This window comes from Hyperolius riggenbachi, chromosome 4 (assembly GCF_040937935.1).
Source record: "Hyperolius riggenbachi isolate aHypRig1 chromosome 4, aHypRig1.pri, whole genome shotgun sequence".
NCBI classification, from domain to species: Eukaryota; Metazoa; Chordata; class Amphibia; order Anura; family Hyperoliidae; genus Hyperolius; species Hyperolius riggenbachi.
In genome coordinates this window covers 413,160,393-413,181,045 of record NC_090649.1, presented here as the reverse complement: position 1 = coordinate 413,181,045, position 20,653 = coordinate 413,160,393, and positions in this window count along the sequence as shown.

Genomic DNA, 20,653 nt, shown 5'->3' with positions numbered 1-20,653 from the left:
AGTAGGTGGCGGGAGGTTAGTGTTAGGAGTAGGTGGGGGTGCTTAGTATTAGGAGTAGATGGGGAGGTTAGTGTGAGGAGTAGGTGGGGGGAAGGTTAGTGTTAGACGTAGGTAGGGGGAGGTTAGTGTTAGGAGTAGGTGGGGGTTGTTTAATGTTAGGAGTAGGTGAGGGTGTATAGTGTTAGTAATGTGTGTTGGGGTGGTTAGTGTTAGGAGGAGTAGGTGGGGAGAGGTCAGTGTTAGAAGTAGGTGACGGAAAATTAGTTTCAGGAGTAGGTGGCGGGAGGTTAGTGTTAGGAGTAAGTGAGAGGAGGTTAGTGTTATTAGTAAGTGGGAAGAGGTTAGTGTTAGAAGTAGGTGGGGAGAGGTTGGTGTTAGGAGTAAAAGGGGAAAGGTTAGTGTTAGGAGTAGGTGGCAGGAGGTTAGTGATAGGAGTAGGTGGGGGTGGGGTGCTTAGTGTTAGGAGTAGATGGGGAGGTTAGTGTTAGGAGTAGGTGGGGGAAATTAGTGTTAGGAGTAGGTGGGGGGGGGTTTAGTTAGGTATAGGTGGGGGGAGGTTAGTGTTAGGTATAGGTGGGGGGAGGTTAGTGTTAGGAGTAGGTGGGGGAGGTTAGAGTTAGGAGTAGGTGGGGGGAGGTTAGTGTTAGGTGTAGGTGGTGGGATGTTAGTGTTAGGCGTAGGTGGGGGGTGCTTAGTATTAGGAGTAGATGGGGAGATTAGTGTTAGGAGTAAATGGGAAGGTTAGTGTTAGGAGTAGGTGGGGGGAAGGTTAGTGTTAGATGTAGGCAGGGGGAGGTTAGTGTTAGTAGTAGGTGGGGGGAGGTTAGTGTTAGGCGTAGGTGGGGGAAGTTTAGTGTTAGTATTAGGAGTAGATGGGGACATTAGTGTTAGGAGTAAATGGGGAGGTTAGTGTTAGGAGTAAGCGGGGGGAAGGTTAGTGTTAGATGAAGGTGGGGAGAGGTTAGTGTTAGGAGTAGGTGGGAGGAAGATTAGTTTTAGGCGTAGGTGGGAGGAGTTTAGTGTTAGGCATAGGTGGGGGGTGGTTAGTGTTAGACATAGGTAGGGGAGAGTTAATGTGAGAATTAGGGTGATAGTAGAGTATCCGTATAGTTACCGCTATTCTGGTATTAGCATTACCTCCCACCCTTTTTACCGGGTGCCTTTATTAAATGTACATGAGGACTCTGGCCTTGATTGTAAATAGAGTTGGCTTTGGGACCTATATTGATAGATTTTGTTTTTCATGTGCAGGCAAACAGTTTAATGTATAGCTTGTGTTTTTTTCCATAAGTGTATGATATAGTAACAAGGACATTAAAGTAAAAACTATTCAGAAAAGTACATTATAGTGTACACAATTCCTACTTTAAAGAGGACACACAAAGTACTCGTCTTGTAGCAATATGTAGTATTGCAGTTTAGCCACTAGATGTCTCACTACTGTTATTAAGGATTCAGCTTTGTACAACTTGTTGGTTCCTCCCTGTGTATGTGTAAAAGACACAGGCTGGTGTGATAAGCATGATTAAAGCCTTGCAGTTATAATCTACCATGCGTGTCTGCAAATAGAAGAAACCTAACATAACAAACATGGTGGCAGCGGTGTACAGGACTTCAGAGTAACAGAGCACCAAACTGAACTCACAAGAAGAGGCAGCAAGCCAGCAAGGAAGAGTCAGCCACAGCAACAGTGAGTAAAGTATCCCTGTACAGTTAAAGACAGCATGGAGAGTGGATTGAAACCCCCTGGGAAACTAGATGTGAGTTCATCTAATCTGGCCCAAGCATGGAAGCAATGGAAAGAAGAGTTCACATTGTATGTGGATCTCACAGTTGCAGCCAGTGATGAAAAGCGCAAAATAAAACTATTCCACTACTTAATAGGAGAGAAGGGCAGAGAAATATCACAGACTTTAGTCAGAGAAAATGACATAGAGGATATGAATGTAATATAATGTGAAAGACATTATTCAGATGTTTGATAAACAATGTGACCCTAAGAAGAATGAAACTGTGGAAAGATTTAAATTTTTTTCAAGAAATCAGGAGACTGGTGAAACCATAGACAGCTATGTTACAGAACTGAAAATACTAGCAGCAAGCTGTGAGTTCGGTGATCTCAAAGACTCTCTAATCAGAGACAGGATAGTATGTGGAATCCAGGACTCTCACCTGAGAGAGAGATTACTGAGAGAGGAAAACCTAGACCTAGAGAAATGTACTCAGATATGCAGAGCCTCTCAGCTCACAAAAGACAGCCTAAAGATGATTGAAAGTTCAGCTGATGTTGGTGTGCATGCTGTATCAGTCACACACAGGAGGCAGAAGTTTCCAGAAAGCACCATACAGTGTAAATATTGTGGAAGAAGACATGAGAGAGATAAGGAGAAGTGCCCAGCATATGGACAGTTGTGCAAATCCTGTGGGAAAAATAATCATTTTGCCACTCAGTGCAGACAGAGAAGACTAAACCAGAGACCGGTAAACACAGTGACACAGAACACAGACTCTGACAGTGCTGAAGACTTGTGGTGGATACAACTACAGCCAGCAGCAGAGAGTGTTAATATGGTAAAGCAACAGGAATATAAGGATGCAAAACAACTTTTTGCAACTTTCTTGCTGGATGAGAGACCTGTCAGATTTCAGCTGGACTGTGGAGCAAGCTGCAATGTTATTCCTTATACTTTAATTAACACACAAGTAACAATTCAGCCTACAGATCAAGTATTGATGATGTATAATAAAACCACCCTGAAACCCATGGGCACATGCAGACTGAAAATAAGAAACCCGTGTAATAGGAAAAGTTATAGGCTTGAATTTATTGTGGTAAACAATGGCGATCACAGTCCCCTGTTGGGAGTAAAAGCAGTTCAGGCTATGGACTTGATAAAAGTACAGTCTCACAACATTATGTCTCTGGATGTCTCCCAGCAAACCAGCATGTTGGAGCAAAAGACAAGTGGTAATCTGGATTTACAGTTTGTACGGACACATTATGCAGATCTCTTTGAGGGTGATGGTTGCCTGGAAGGCACATACAAGTTTGAAATAGACTCGTCAATACAGCCCTCTAGATTACCAACCAGAAGAGTACCTGTATCTTTAATGCAGCCACTAAAGGATGAGCTAAAAGATCTACAGTCCAGACATATAATCGCACCAGTACATGAAAGTACAGACTGGATAAGCAGTTTAGTGATTGTGAAGAAACCCTCAGGCAAACTAAGAATATGCATAGACCCTAAACCTCTGAATAGAGCACTGAAGAGAAACCATTACCCCATGCCTATAATAGAAGACATTCTGCCTGATTTGTCAAAAGCTAGGATTTTTTCAGTTTGTGATGTTAAAAATGGATTCTGGCATGTGAAATTAGATGAGCAATCAAGTTACTTGACAACATTTTCTACTCCGTTTGGGCGTTATCGGTGGCTGAGATTGCCCATGGGAGCCAGTCCGGCTCCAGAAGTCTTTCAACAAAAGTTAAATCAAGCCTTAGAAGGACTCCCAGGAATAAAAACAATAGCAGATGATATACTGATAGTTGGGGAAGGCGATGACAAGGAATCAGCAATGAAAGATCATGATCAGAAGATGATACAATTCTTGAACAGGTGTAGAGAGAAGCAAATAAAACTAAATTTGGAAAAATTCAGAATGAAAATGACTGAAGTTCCATACATTGGACATCTGCTAACCTCAAATGGTTTGAAAGTAGATCCTGAAAAAGTGAAGGCTGTACAAGAAATGCCTACACCTACAGATGTACGAGGAGTACTGCGGTTCCTGGGTATGGTCAATTACCTTTCTAAATTCTGTAAGCATCTCTCAGACATGTGTGAGCCGTTGAGACAGTTAACCCATAAAGATGTACTCTGGGAATGGACAGACATACAGGAGACTGCATTCCAAGAGGTGAAAAAAGCGATTGCAGACACAGCCACCCTTAAATACTTTAACCCAGAGGAAGCCGTGGTATTGCAATGTGATGCTTCAGAAACAGGCCTTGGAGCCACATTAATGCAGAGAAAACAGCCTATTGCTTTTGCAAGCAGAGCTCTCACACCTACAGAACAGGCTTATGCACAGATTGAGAAAGAACTACTGGCAGTGCTATTTGGGATGGAAAGATTTCACCAATATACCTATGGACGACAGGTACAAGTGCATTCAGATCATAAGCCTCTGGAGAGTATTACAAAGAAGCCTCTATTAAATGCACCAAAACGACTGCAGCGCATGCTTCTTCAACTACAGAAATATGATTTTGACATCAGCTACTGCCCAGGAAAAGATTTACTTATTGCAGATACGCTGAGTAGAGCCTACTTACCCACTGGAGCAGAAGGTGGAAAAGACATTGAGAATATTAACATGTGTGAGTACTTAGCTGTATCAAAAGACCGGTTAGAAGAAATACAGAGCAATACAGAAAAAGACAAGAAACTGCACATTTTGAAAAATGTCATATTAGAGGGCTGGCCTAAATATAAACAACATGCACCAGTTGAAGTATTGCCTTTTTTCCATGTAAGAGATGAACTGTCAGTGCAGGATGGTGTCATATTTAAAGGTGAAAGAGCAGTTATACCAGAATCAATGAGAAGGAGCATACTAGAGAGATTGCACTCCACTCACACGGGTGTAGAAGGATGTCTACGCAGAGCACGGGAATGTGTTTACTGGCCAGGAATGAATGATCAAATAAAACAATGGGTTGCAAAATGTGACATATGTGCATCATGGTCTGACAAGCAGCAAAAAGAAACTTTGCAACCACATACAATTCCAGATAGGCCATGGTCCAAAGTAGGCTTAGATTTGTTTAGCTGGAATAACAAAGAGTACTTGGTAACTGTGGACTATTTCTCCAACTTCTGGGAAGTGGACTACTTACAAGACACAAGGGCAAAGACTATGATAAAGAAACTGAAAGCGCATTTTGCAAGGTATGGCATTCCGGAGATTGTATTCTCTGATAATGGGCCTCAGTTTACCTCGGATGACTTTAAACAATTCAGCAGGGTATGGGATTTTCATCACCAAACTTCATCACCTGGATATCCTCAAAGCAATGGCAAAGCAGAGTCAGCAGTAAAGACAGCCAAAAGACTGATGCAGAAAGCAAAACAGGCTGGTACAGATGTTTATTTGAGTTTGCTGGATTATAGAAATACACCCAGTCAAGGCCTGGAGACTAGTCCAACACAGAGACTTATGAGCAGGCGCACTAGGACTCTATTACCAACCATGAGTCGTCTGTTGAGACCAAAACTTGTGGAGAACTGTAAAGAAAAACTACAGAGCAATCAAAGTCGATAGGCATTGTACTATGATAAGTCAGCCAAAGATCTACCTGAGCTCCAGAGAAATGATACAGTACGCGTTCAGCCAATGAACAAGTATCAAAAACAGTGGCATAAGGCAAAAGTTGTGCGGAAATTAGGATCTCGGTCCTATGAAGTGATAACAGAGGAAGGAAGAAAACTGAGAAGAAATCGGAGGCATTTAAGAAAGACTGAGGAAAGATTCAGGATGAGGCCAAGTGAGCCAGATTGGGACAATTACACTTATCCATCTACATCTGCAGATATAGAAGCAACAAGAGCAACACAAGGAGAAGAGCAGAGAGAGACTGCAGTTGGCAGAGAGACTGCAGTAGACATTGGTCTGCCTGTATCAGCACAAGAACATGGACAGGCACCTTATGTAACAGGAGCAGGCAGAACAACTAGAAAACCAGCTCATATGAACGATTATGTTTAATGTACAAACTCTGTAGACAGATCAGTATAGCTAGAGTTTTGGTTGAATTTTCTACATATACATATACTGTGTTGTGTTTACTTTTTTCAGTTAAAAGAGAAAGGATGTAGCAATATGTAGTATTGCAGTTTAGCCACTAGATGTCTCACTACTGTTATTAAGGATTCAGCTTTGTACAACTTGTTGGTTCCTCCCTGTGTATGTGTAAAAGACACAGGCTGGTGTGATAAGCATGATTAAAGCCTTGCAGTTATAATCTACCATGCGTGTCTGCAAATAGAAGAAACCTAACATAACAAACACGTCTGACCTGTACGACTGTGTATTATTTCTTCAACAAACCATCATTATTTCCAGGATTGTGAGAACGTCATCACCAATACTTTCCACGCATCTTTCATTCTTCACTATTTGTCATTTCACTGTAAATTTCCCCGTCTACGGCAGATCTCTGACACGGTGAGTGGAAAGTGAATAGACCTCCGCAAGTGCAGAAATTGAAAGGGCAGCTTACGTCAGCGCTGAAAGTGATAAAAATAATAAACCAACACATCTAAAAGAGACATAGCGGTGACACCAGAGACACCAAGTCCTAAAATCCTTAAATCTGCTATCAGAGTCAGAGATTAAAAACATTTCTGCACATTAAAAGACTTCCTTCACTGCAAGTTTTAAAAGTTCCTCATAATCATGCAAATTGATGCAAATCCCTTTAAGTAGATCTGAACTGTTTAATAAATGCGAGACAGACATTAAGCTGAGTTACTTGAAGCCTTACTTGCCAGTCCTTGCTGCTTGCCTGTAGAGATCCTCTGCTGACCCCGGCAGGTCCTGTTATTGTCTGCAGTTCTGGCTGGTGAAAGAAGTTCAAGAACTAAATCAGTCTGATGCGTAACTGAGGTCTTCTGGCGGCGTATGAGTGCTGGACACCAAGGTTCTATAGAGTGCCGATCCCCGAAATACAGTTGCACCAAAACCATCCTGGTGTTAAGGACTGTTTCACTCTCAGAGCACTTGTAAGCGCTTTTCTGGTCGTCAGCGGCCTTTTTCACACACAATATTTGTTTTTATTCTCTATAGGGACGATCGTACATGACATCACCGAAGTCATGACGTCATGCGCAGACCCGATCCTCCCCATACAGAAGACAGGAGCTGTGCGGGGAGACTGCGCCGATTGCTGATAAAGTATTAGCGGCTTGATTGGGGGGATCAGCGGCAATCGGGGGGTGCTGGGCACCTGTACTTGCTAGCCTAGTGCTAGCTAAAGCTTTTACAGGCGTGCGATCTGTTAAATCTATACTGGGGGACTCATGGGGCCACCGAGCGGCATGCACGACAGTGTCGGGTATACCACTAAAGAGGTTAAAGCAATACTGAAATGTGCTGCAAAAAATTGAGTGAGATACTCACCTATGGAGAGGGAAGGCTCTGGATACAGTAGAACCTTTCTGGCCAGTGGTGCCTCTAGGCATAGGCAGTACAGGCCATTGCCTGGAGTGCCATTGGTCCTAGGGGGCGCCATGTTGCTGGATTAAGCCCCGCCCTCAAATTAAGTCCCACCCCCAGACTAAGCCCCACCCCATGGGTCTTCTAATACTTGCGTTGAAAGACATCCATGGCTACAATTACTAGGTAATGCCTAATGATGTTGATCCAGGGATTTTATCTGATTGCCATCTGGAGTCGGGAAGGAATTTTTTCCCTTTTGGGGCTAAATGGACCATGCATTGTAAGGGTTTTTTCGCCTTCCTCTGGATCAACCGGAATATGAGAGGGAGCAGGCTGGTGTTGTACTTTGTTCTCTGGTTTAACTCGATGGACGTATGTCTTTTTTCAACCAAAATAACTATGTAAATATGTAACTTGCTTCTGCTGCATCTCTTTAGTGTAAGTTGCAGGCAGCTGTCGCCTCTGTACCTTGTTCAACCTTCTTTCCCCTTTTGTGCCTCCTTTTGTCTCCTTGTGCCTCCTTAAGTCCCTTGTGACACCTCTGCCCCCTTCTGTGCCCCATTGTGCCTCTTTCTGTCTCCTTGTGCCTCCTTCAGTCCCTTGTGCCATGCCTGACCCCCTGTTTGTCCTTCTGTCCCTTTTGTGCTTCCTTCTGTCTCCTTGTGCCTCCTTCAGTCCCTTGTGACACCTCTGCCTACTTCTGTCCCCCTGTGCCTCCTTATGTCCCCTTTGCCTTTATTTTATCTTCTTGTGCTACATCTGCCCCACTGTTCCTCCTTCAGTCCCACTCTGCCTCCTTCTGTTTCCATGTGCCTCTTCAGTCCCCATGTGCCACCTCTGTCCCCTTGCACCTCCTTCTGTGCACTTTTGTGCCTACATTGGCCCCTGTGTGCCTCTTTTAGTCCCCTTCTGCCTCCTGACCCTCTTGTAGAGGGTGCCAGGCCGACCAAGCGGTCACAAGTGCTGTGGGGTAGGGGACCGCGGTCACTCCCCCGCCTGATGTTGTGTCTCCAGGTGTGAACAGGCTTGCAGTGTCTAATAGAAGCCGCGCCAGTTCACTGCAGCCTTACATTACATATACAGTGGGTTGCAAAAGTATTCTGCCCCCTTGAAGTTTTCCACATTTTGTCACATTACTGCCACAAACATGTATCAGTTTTATTGGAATTCCACGTGAAAGACCAATACAAAGTGCTGTACACGTGAGAAGTGGAACGAAAATCATACATCATTCCAAACATTTTTTACAAATAAATAACTGCAAAGTGCGGTGTGCGTAATTATTCGGCCCCCTAAGTCAATACTTTGTAGAACCACCTTTTGCTGCAATTACAGCTGCCAGTCTTTTAGGGTATGTCTCTACCAGCTTTGCACATCTAGAGACTGAAATCCTTGCCCATTCTTCTTTGCAAAACAGCTCCAGTTCAGTCAGATTAGATAGACAGCGTTTGTGAACAGCAGTTTTCAGATCTTGCCACAGATTCTCGATTGGATTTAGATCTGGACTTTGACTGGGCCATTCAAACACATAGATATGTTTGGTTTTAAACCATTCCGTTGTTGCCCTGGCTTTATGTTTAGGATCATTGTCCTGCTGGAAGGTGAACCTCCGCCCCAGTCTCAAGTCTTTTGCAATCTCCAAGAGGTTTTCTTCCAAGTTTGCCCTGTATTTGGCTCCATCCATCTTCCCATCAACTCTGACCAGCTTCCCTGTCCCTGCTGAAGAGATGCACCCCCTCAGCATGATGCTGCCACCACCATATTTGACAGTGGGGATGGTGTGTTCAGAGTAATGTGCAGTGTTAGTTTTCTGCCACACATAGTGTTTTTCATTTTGGCCAAAAAGTTCCATTTTGGTCTCATCTGACCAGAGCACCTTCTTCCACATGGTTGCTGTGTCCCCCACATGGCTTGTGGCAAACTGCAAATGGGACTTCTTATGCTTTCTGTTAACAATGCCTTTCTTCTTGCCACTCTTCCATAAAGGCCAACTTTGTACAGTGCATGACTATTAGTTGTCCTATGGACAGAGTCTCCCACCGGAGCTGTAGATCTCTGCAGCTCGTCCAGAGTCACCATGGGCCTCTTGACTGCATTTCTGATCAGTGCTCTCCTTGTTCGGCCTGTGAGTTTACGTAGATGGCCTTGTCTTGGTAGGTTTACAGTTGTGCCATACTCCTTCCATTTCTGAATGATTGCTTGAACAGTGCTCCTTGGGATGTTCAAGGCTTTGGAAATCTTTTTGTAGCCTAAGCCTGCTTTAAATTTCTCAATAACTTGATCCCTGACCTGTCTTGGACCTGTCTTGTGTGTTCTTTGGATTCACGGTATTGTTGCTCCCAATATTCTCTTAGACAACCTCTGAGGCCCTCAAAGAGCAGCTGTATTTGTACGGACATTAGATTAGACACAGATGCACTCTATTTAGTCATTAGCACTCATCAGGCAATATCTATAGGCAACTGACTGCACTCAGATCAAAGGGGGCCGAATAATTATGCACACACCACTTTGCAGTTATTTATTTGTAAAAAATGTTTGGAATCATGTATGATTTTCGTTCCACTTCTCATGTGTACACCACTTTGTGTTGGTCTTTCATGTGGAATTCCAATAAAATTGATTTATGTTTGTGGCAGTAATATGACAAAATGTGGAAAACTTCAAGGGGGCCGAATACTTTTGCAACCCACTGTATTTTCTGGTGGAACACTACCACATTACAATTATTTTCTGTGGAAAAATTGCCGCATTACAATTATTTCCTGGTGCAACGCTGGCCTATTATGATTATTTTCATGGGGGGCGCCACAGATTTTCTCGTCTGGAGTGACAAAATCGCTAGAGGCACCTCTGTTTCTGGCCCCCCTCATTCCACTGTTGAATTTCAGCACCTTCGGAACTCCTCAGCAGGCTTCGGAAGCACTTGTGTCTCCGAGTGCTTCCAAAGATGGGCGCATCGGTACTGTGCATGAGCCAGCTCAGAATCACACATGCGCTTTACAGATCTGCTCATCTTCAAAAGGACTCAGAAGTATTTAGCCAAGCTGGTCAGAGAACTTTACTGGGGCCCAGTGGTGGAATGAGAGGACAGAGAGAGGACCAGGAAGGCTCCATGAAACCCAGAGCCTACCCTCTCCATAGGTCAGTATTTAACTCATCGTTTGTAGCTCACTTTCAGATTGCTTTAATTGAGTATTTTAAAGGGATTAGGGAAGATATTTTTTATCTTTTGTATTTCAGAGGGGAGGTTAGGCGAACGGAATTGCCAGAGTTTGAAGTGGAACAATAGCTATGGTAGAGAGTGTTATAACTTGGTTAGGGGAGTTGAAATAGTGGTTTGCAGCAATGGACTTTACATGGGGGTAAGCCTAACAACATTTGGTTGTTAAGGGGTAAATAATGCTTTATGTTAGAGGGGATAATGTGCAATTACATGATGGAAATCAAATAAAATGTTACATTAGAGAATGTTATAGATGAAGAGTGACTTATATTAGGAGACTATAGATAGGACATGGGTGGAGCATAGTATTTTGTGTCAGAGGAGAGTTCTAGTTATGCTATGGAGTGGAGAATAGCATTTAATGTTGGGAGGTTATTATTTGGCCATAAAGTAATATTATTTTTATGTTAGGTTGAGAGCACAGTGGGGGCTGATTGTTGGTTTTTACAGATGTACTGACAGGTCCAGGGCAGCAACAAACAGAGCCGAGCTGATGATGCGCCACACTTTATAGGGCGCAAAACGTCTGTGGACTGCTTAACTGCCTGTACCTTTTTCTGTCATTGTTGGATTGTGTCATTGCTGGAAGAGCATTTTTTATAGGAACAATAAAATTGGTGTTTTAGCTGGATGTGCACCACTACTATTTCTTCTACTCAAGTTGTTACCTGTTGGATGGTGAGTTGCTCTCCAAAGCTGGCGTTTATTATCCTGTGCATGGACGCTATTTCTACTGATTGACGATGGCTGTAAATTTTATAATGGACATGATTGAGAGCTATTGGTAAGTACCGTAACAAATTTAAAGGAATCCTGAAGTGAGAGGCATATGGAGGCTGCCATATTTGTTTTCTTTTAAGCAATACCAGTTGCCTGGCAGTTTTGCTGATCTCTGTGGCTGCAGAGGTGTCTGACTCATAAACATGAAACAAGCATGTGGCTAATCCAGTCAGATTTCCTTCAGAGCACCTGATCTGCATGCCTCTTCAGAGTCTTAATTCACTAAGCAGTTTAGACTAGTCTACTGATGGTTTTTAGTTTACTGATGGTTTGGTGTAAATCAGTTGCATCTACAGGGAATTCACTAAAAATTACCAAATGTTTTAGACCGGTTTCACAAACGACCAACTATGACTGACAGAAATCAGCTGGTCTAATCTCTTTCAGAAAAAGTGGGTGTGGTTACTCCTTGTTTGCCTTTGTGAATGGCATCTTTTGATCATTTCCCCTGCTTTACCGACCTAATTACCGAATGTTTTAGATCAGGTCTAAAAACAGGTCTAAAACATTACACCAAACCATCAGTAGACTAAAAACCATCAGTAGGCTAGTCTTAACTGCTTAGTGAATTGAGGCCATGTCTAAAAGTATTAGAGGCAGAGGCAGTGCTGTAACTACATTTCATTCACACCCCTTCCATTGCCTCAACTTGATACCCTTCAATGCCTTGGGGCTCATCTCACAAGGGTCATAAAACAGGTGTGGCCATCATGATCTTCACTTCCATAACAAGTGTAGCCACAAAAACACCTGATCTGTATAGTCCCTTGTATTGGAGGAAGGGAAGGTGAGTAGTTGCCCCCCCCCCCAGCTCTGGACCCCCCTGCGATTGCAGGTGCTGCTCCTTCCTAGTTATGCACCTGGGCAGAGGATCAGCAGGACAGCCAGGCAATTTGCATGGTTTAAAAGGAAATTAATATGGCAACCTCCATATCCCACTCAAGTTTCCTTTTTGATAATGCATTATACAAAGAAAAATAAGGTACTTATTATTATTTATATAGCGCCAACATCTGCCACAGCGCTTTACAGAGTATATATAGGCTTGTCACTAACTGTCCCTCAGAGGGCTCACAATCTAGTCCCTACCATAGTCATATGTCTATGTATGTATCGTGTAATGTATGTATCGTAGTCTAGGGCCAATTTTTGTGGAAGCCAATTAACTTATCTGTATGTTTTTGGGATGTGGGAGGAAACCGGAGTACCTGGAGGAAACCCACACAGACACAGGGAGAACATACAAACGTCTTGCAGATGTTGACCTGGCTGGAAATCGAACCGGGGACCCAGCGCTGCAAGGCGAGTGCGCTAACCACTACGCCACTGTGCTGCTGTACTTTTAACTGTATATTGCTGTATGCTCTTAAAATCATTTCATCAGTAGTACAAGTAACTTCTTTAGTTCAAATGAAGTGAAGGAAGGAATTTCCAGAAATGTATACAGTATGTACATACAGATTATTCACTTTCTACAGGAAATAACGTACCCGTGGTAAGGGAATTATCCGCACCGTCAATGTCTGGTCATATCTTCCTACACCTCAGTTGAACTATATAAATCTTTTCAGTAGAACGAACCATATATTTCTCTGGGTTTATTATAACTGGAATAAATGAGAACCTTTACAGAAACTTTGCATTCAACAGGCTTGTGTCTGGCAGCCTGAGAGCACTGAAGGATTACAGAGATATAGTTCCATTTTCATATGCAGATTGCAGAGCTGCTGGGTTGATTATCATAAGCTTCCCATTTGTTTCCAACATTCAATAAATCCTCGGCGGCCCATAGGAATAGAAGTGATTGGAAGGAATCTGCAATAATGTTCTTAAAAACCTTGCGATATGCAGTGTAAGGACTGGGGAGCATGAATCTGCATGGCAGTAGAGAGAGAAGGAGATATGCAGTATTAAAGCAAACCTAAACCGAACTAAACTCAAAAGATAATTAACTGTATGCATAGTAGCGCAGGTGTATGGAACTTTCCTGATATCTTATATTCTTATTTTCATAATAAGGGGTTAAAAGTTTAACTCACAATCATGCACAGTAGCCATATCAGCATGATTTCAAATCTGGATCATTTGGCTACCCCCAAAAATAAATAAATTGCTTTCATGATTTTCAGCACGCTTGTGTTATCAGGACTACTTTGCACAACCAGATAAAAGGGTTTTGTTTCTATGTACTTTTCAGGAGAGCTGCTGCTGGATTCTACTACAGTTCCACTGCATAATTTGCATCAATAAAGCACTTTGTTTTTGAACCATTTGGAATTAATAAATAAATACAAAGTGAACACTGGCAAGCAGGGGCGGACTGACAACTCATGGGGTCCCCGGGCAATAGGAGATTATGGGGCCCACATACCAGTGTTTCCCACCTTTTACGTTATATTTTTACAGACTAAGATATAATAATTTACTGACAACAGTAAATATGTTATATTGTGATATTTTATACTGATAAAAACTCGTGCCGCGCGTAGTGCGTCGCGCCAAAAAATGGGTGTGGTCACGCAACAGAATGTGGGCGTGGTCATGGTTGGGGCAAAATATACATGACCTTAGCAGTGGTGTAAAAGGTCTGCCGGGGAAGTTTGAACTCTGCCATAGTGTTTCCCCCCAAAATACATGTAATCTGACAGTATTTCACCAAAAATCCATGCAATTTGGCAGAGGTTCCTCCAAAATACAGATAATATGGCAGTCGATCCCCCAAAATAGACGTTATCTGGCAGCAGCGGTTCCCCCAAACACACATAATTTGGCAGCGGCTCCCCAAAATATGCGTAATCTGGCAGCGGATCACCAAAAATACGTGTAGCAGCAGTGGTTCCCCCAAAATACACTGAATCTGGAAACAGCAGTTCCCCCATTATACACAATCTGGCAGCGGTACCCCAAAAATACACATAATCTGGCAGCTGTTTCTCAAAATACACTTAATCTGGCAGCAGCAGTTCCCCAAAAATAGTTAATCTGGCAGCAGTAACCCAAAATAGGTGCCCCCAGTATAGGTAACCAGGTGAAAAGGTATCCCCAGTGGAAGTAAGGAGGGGGCACAGTGCAGGTATCCAGGTCTATAGGTGTCCCCAGTATAAGTAGCCAAGTCTACAGGTGTCCCCAGAATAGATAACCAAGTCTATAGATGTCCCCATTTAAGATAGCCAGGTCTATAGGTGTCCCCAGTATAGGTAGCCAGGTCTACAGGTGTCTCCAGAATAGGTAGCCAGGCCTATAGGTGTCCCCAGTACAGATAGCCAGGTCTATAGGTGTCCCCAGTACAGATAGCCAGGTCTATAGGTGTCTCCTGTATAGATAGTCAGGTCTTTAGGTGTCCCCAGTATATGTAGCCAGGTCTATACGTGCCCCCAGTATATGTAGCTAGGTCTATAAGTGCCCCCAGTATATGTAGTCAGGTGTATAAGTGCCCCCAGTATATGCAGCCAGGTGTATAGGTCTCCCCAGTATAGCCAGGTCTATAGGTGCACCCAGTATATGTAGCTAGGTCTATAAGCAGGGGCGTAACAATAGGCCCTGCAGCGCCTGCGCCCGTGGGGAGGCCCGGCCCCCCCCCCCTGGGGCCCGCTCGGGGCCGTTTTTTGGGGGCTGGAGGGGTGGCAGCATGAGGGGAAAGCCTTGCCCACAGTCGGCAGGGAGAGGGGAAGTTCCCCCCTCTCCCTCACCTCGGGGCTCTCCCCTCTGCGCCCCCCTCCAGCTAGTGAATGTGTGTGGGCAGCAGCGGCGGCGGGATACATACCTTCTTCCTTGCGTTCCATCGCCGCCTTCTCGCTCTAGCGGCTGACGTCACTTCCGGAAGCGGAGGGGAGAGCCCCGAGGTGAGGGAGAGGGGGGAACTTCCCCTCTCCCCGCCGACTGTGGGCAAGGCTTTCCCCTCATGCTGCCACCCCTCCAGCCCCCAAAAACCAGCCACGAGCGGGTCCCGGGGGGGGGGGGGGGGGGCCCGCTCTGAAATTCTGGGGGATTTTCAGGTGTCTGCTGCCCACATTACGATTTTCAGGTGTCTGCTGCCCATATTACGATTTTCTGGTGTCTGCTGCCCACATTACGATTTTCAGGTGCCTGCTGCCCACATTACGATTTTCTGGTGTCTGCTGCCCACATTGCGATTTTCAGGTGTCTGCTGCCCACATTACGATTTTCTGGTCACTGCTGCCCACATTGCGATTTTCAGGTGTCTGCTGCCCACATTACGATTTTCAGGTGTCTGCTGCCCACATTACGATTTTCAGGTGTCTGCTGCCCACATTATGATTTTCAGGTGTCTGCTCCCCACATTACGATTTTCAGGTGTCTGCTGCCCACATAACGATTTTCAGGTGTCTGCTGCCCACATAACGATTTTCAGGTGTCTGCTGCCCACATTACGATTTTCAGGTGTCTGCTGCCCACATTGCGATTTTCAGGTGTCTGCTGCCCACATTGCGATTTTCTGGTGTCTGCTGCCCACATTGCGATTTTCTGGTGTCTGCTGCCCACATTACGATTTTCTGGTCACTGCTGCCCACATTGCGATTTTCTGGTGACTGCTGCCCACATTGCGATTTTCTGGTGACTGCTGCCCACATTAGGATTTTCTGGTGTCTGCTGCCCACATTACGATTTTCTGGTCACTGCTGCCCACATTGCGATTTTCTGGTGTCTGCTGCCCACATTACGATTTTCAGGTGTCTGCTGCCCATATTATGATTTTCTGGTGTCTGCTGCCCACATTACGATTTTCAGGTGCCTGCTGCCCACATTACGATTTTCTGGTGTCTGCTGCCCACATTACGATTTTCAGGTGTCTGCTGCCCATATTATGATTTTCTGGTGTCTGCTGCCCACATTGCGATTTTCTGGTGTCTGCTGCCCACATTACGATTTTCTGGTGTCTGCTGCCCACATTGCGATTTTCAGGTGTCTGCTGCCCACATTGCGATTTTCTGGTCACTGCTGCCCACATTGCGATTTTCTGGTGACTGCTGCCCACATTAGGATTTTCTGGTGTCTGCTGCCCACATTACGATTTTCAGGTGTCTGCTGCCCACATTACGATTTTCAGGTGTCTGCTGCCCACATTGCGATTTTCAGGTGCCTGCTGCCCACATTACGATTTTCAGGTGCCTGCTGCCCACATCACGATTTTCAGGTGTCTGCTGCCCACATTACGATTTTCAGGTGTCTGCTGCCCACATTACGATTTTCAGGTGTCTGCTGCCCATATTATGGATTTTCTGGTGTCTGCTGCCCACATTACGATTTTCAGGTGTCTGCTGGCTGCCCACATTGCGATTTTCTGGTGACTGCTGCCCACATTGCGATTTTCTGGTGTCTGCTGCCCACATTACGATTTTCTGGTCACTGCTGCCCACATTGCGATTTTCTGGTGACTGCTGCCCACATTAGGATTTTCTGGTGTCTGCTGCCCACATTACGATTTTCTGGTCACTGCTGCCCACATTGCGATTTTCTGGTGTCTGCTGCCCACATTACGATTTTCAGGTGTCTGCTGCCCACATTACGATTTTCAGGTGTCTGCTGCCCATATTACGATTTTCTGGTGTCTGCTGCCCACATTACGATTTTCAGGTGCCTGCTGCCCACATTACGATTTTCTGGTGTCTGCTGCCCACATTGCGATTTTCAGGTGTCTGCTGCCCACATTACGATTTTCTGGTCACTGCTGCCCACATTGCGATTTTCAGGTGTCTGCTGCCCACATTACGATTTTCAGGTGTCTGCTGCCCACATTACGATTTTCAGGTGTCTGCTGCCCACATTATGATTTTCAGGTGTCTGCTCCCCACATTACGATTTTCAGGTGTCTGCTGCCCACATAACGATTTTCAGGTGTCTGCTGCCCACATAACGATTTTCAGGTGTCTGCTGCCCACATTACGATTTTCAGGTGTCTGCTGCCCACATTGCGATTTTCAGGTGTCTGCTGCCCACATTGCGATTTTCTGGTGTCTGCTGCCCACATTGCGATTTTCTGGTGTCTGCTGACTACATTACGATTTTCTGGTCACTGCTGCCCACATTGCGATTTTCTGGTGACTGCTGCCCACATTGCGATTTTCTGGTGACTGCTGCCCACATTAGGATTTTCTGGTGTCTGCTGCCCACATTACGATTTTCTGGTCACTGCTGCCCACATTGCGATTTTCTGGTGTCTGCTGCCCACATTACGATTTTCAGGTGTCTGCTGCCCATATTATGATTTTCTGGTGTCTGCTGCCCACATTACGATTTTCAGGTGTCTGCTGCCCATATTATGATTTTCTGGTGTCTGCTGCCCACATTGCGATTTTCTGGTGTCTGCTGCCCACATTACGATTTTCTGGTGTCTGCTGCCCACATTGCGATTTTCAGGTGTCTGCTGCCCACATTGCGATTTTCTGGTCACTGCTGCCCACATTGCGATTTTCTGGTGACTGCTGCCCACATTAGGATTTTCTGGTGTCTGCTGCCCACATTACGATTTTCAGGTGTCTGCTGCCCACATTACGATTTTCAGGTGTCTGCTGCCCACATTGCGATTTTCAGGTGCCTGCTGCCCACATTACGATTTTCAGGTGCCTGCTGCCCACATCACGATTTTCAGGTGTCTGCTGCCCACATTACGATTTTCAGGTGTCTGCTGCCCACATTACGATTTTCAGGTGTCTGCTGCCCATATTATGGATTTTCTGGTGTCTGCTGCCCACATTACGATTTTCAGGTGTCTGCTGGCTGCCCACATTGCGATTTTCTGGTGACTGCTGCCCACATTGCGATTTTCTGGTGTCTGCTGCCCACATTACGATTTTCTGGTCACTGCTGCCCACATTGCGATTTTCTGGTGACTGCTGCCCACATTAGGATTTTCTGGTGTCTGCTGCCCACATTACGATTTTCTGGTCACTGCTGCCCACATTGCGATTTTCTGGTGTCTGCTGCCCACATTACGATTTTCAGGTGTCTGCTGCCCACATTACGATTTTCAGGTGTCTGCTGCCCACATTGCGATTTTCAGGTGCCTGCTGCCCACATTACGATTTTCAGGTGCCTGCTGCCCACATTACGATTTTCAGGTGTCTTCTGCCCACATTACGATTTTCAGGTGTCTGCTGCCCACATTACGATTTTCAGGTGTCTGCTGCCCATTTTATGATTTTCTGGTGTCTGCTGCCCACATTACGATTTTCAGGTGTCTGCTGCCCACATTGCGATTTTCTGGTGTCTGCTGCCCTCAATACGATTTTCTGGTGTCTGCTGCCCACATCACTAATTTCTGGTGTATGCTGCCCACATTAGGATTTTCTGGTGACTGCTGCCCACATTGCGATTTTCTGGTGACTGTTGCCCACATTGCGATTTTCTGGTGACTGCTGCCCACATTGCGATTTTCTGGTGACTGCTGCCCACATAAGGATTTTCTGGTGACTGCTGCCCACATAAGGATTTTCTGGTGACTGCTGCCCACATTAGGATTTTCTGGTGTGTGCTGCCCACATTATGATATTCTGGTGACTGACTGCTGCCCACATTAGGATTTTCTGGTGACTGACTGCTGCCCACATTAGGATTTTCTGGTGACTGCTGCCCACATTACGATATTCTGGTGACTGCTGCCCACATTAGGATTTTCTGGTGACTGATGCCCACATGGCGATTTTCTGGTGACTGCTGCCCACATTGCGATTTTCTGGTGAACTCTGCCCACATTACGATTTTCTGGCCCACATTACGATTTTCTGGTGAACACTGCCCACGTTACGATTGTCTGGTGAATGCTGTCCACGTTACGATTTTCTGGTGAACGCTGCCCACATTACGATTTTCTGGCCCACATTACGATTTTCTGGTGAACACTGCCCACGTTACGATTGTCTGGTGAATGCTGTCCATGTTACAATTTTCTGGTGAACGCTGCCCACATTACGATTTTCTGGTGAACTCTGCCCACATTACGATTTTCTGTCCCACATTACGATATTCTGGTGAACGCTGCCCACATTACGATTGTCTGGTGAATGCTGTCCACGTTACAATTTTCTGGTGACTGCTGCTCACGTTACGATTTTCTGGTGACTGGTGCCCACATTACGATTTTCTGGTGAACTCTGCCCACATTATGATTTTCTGGTGAACTCTGCCCACATTATGATTTTCTGGTGAACGCTGCCCACATTACGATTGTCTGGTGAATGCTGTCCACGTTACAATTTTCTGGTGACTGGTGCCCACATTACGATTTTCTGGTGAACTCTGCCCACATTATGATTTTCTAAAGGCCCACATTACGATTTTCTGGTGAACTCTGCCCACATTACGATTTTCTGGCCCACATTACGATTGTCTGGTAAAATGCTGCCCACTTTACAATTATTTACAGTGAAACGCTGCCCCATTACGATTTTTTGGCACCTATGGGGGGGGGGGGGGGCCCATCCAAATATTCGCAGGGGGGCCCAGTGATTTCTAGTTACGCCCCTGTCTATAAGTGCCACCAGTATATGTAGTCAGGTGTATAAGTGCCCCCAGTATACACAGACAGGCCTATAGGTGCCGCCAGTTTATACAGCCAGGTCTATAGGTGCCCCCAGTATATACAGCCAGGTCTATAGGTGCCCCCAGTATATACAGCCAGGTCTATAGGTGCCCCCAGTATATGTAGCTAGGTCTATAAGTGCCCCCAGTATATGTAGTCAGGTGTATAAGTGCCCCCAGTATATGCAGCCAGGTGTATAGGACTCCCCAGTATATGCCGCCAGGTGGACTTGCACAGCTGCTCGCTGTGCAAGTCCGACACTTTACAGATTCTGGAGGGGAGAGCCAGGAAGGGGGGCCCCAAGGTGAGGGAAGGGGGGGAAACTTCCCCCCTTCTCCGCTGCTATGCCCATCGCCCTCCACTGGCTGTCTCCCCTCCTGCTCAGGGTTCTCGGGCGGGCGGCGGGCCCCCCCCCCTGACCAACGGGCCATCGGTCCGTGCCCGAGTGCCCTAATGGTCAGTCCGCCACTGCTGGCAAGCAGGGTCGGACTGGGACACTAAGGGCCCAAAGGAAAGCTTTAGCCTGCCCCCCCCCTGCCTGATCCCTTCTCCCCCCCCCCCCATTTTTGGCTCACATACGCATTTACTCTAGACATTTTGCACACATATATATATATATATATATATATATATATATATATATATATATACATACACAAAATTTAGTAGGACATTAGATTAGGGTAGGGAACAGATTGTGAGCACTTCTGAGGATAGTCCCCAACAGGGAGAAAAATAAATGGGTGTCACCACGCACTGGAACATGGGCGTAGTCATGATGGGTCATGAGCAGACTTAGAAATACACAAAATAACAAAAAAATACACAAAATAAGTAGCAGTGTTATGCACAGAGATTGGGTCTGACCAGATACATTTTAGATA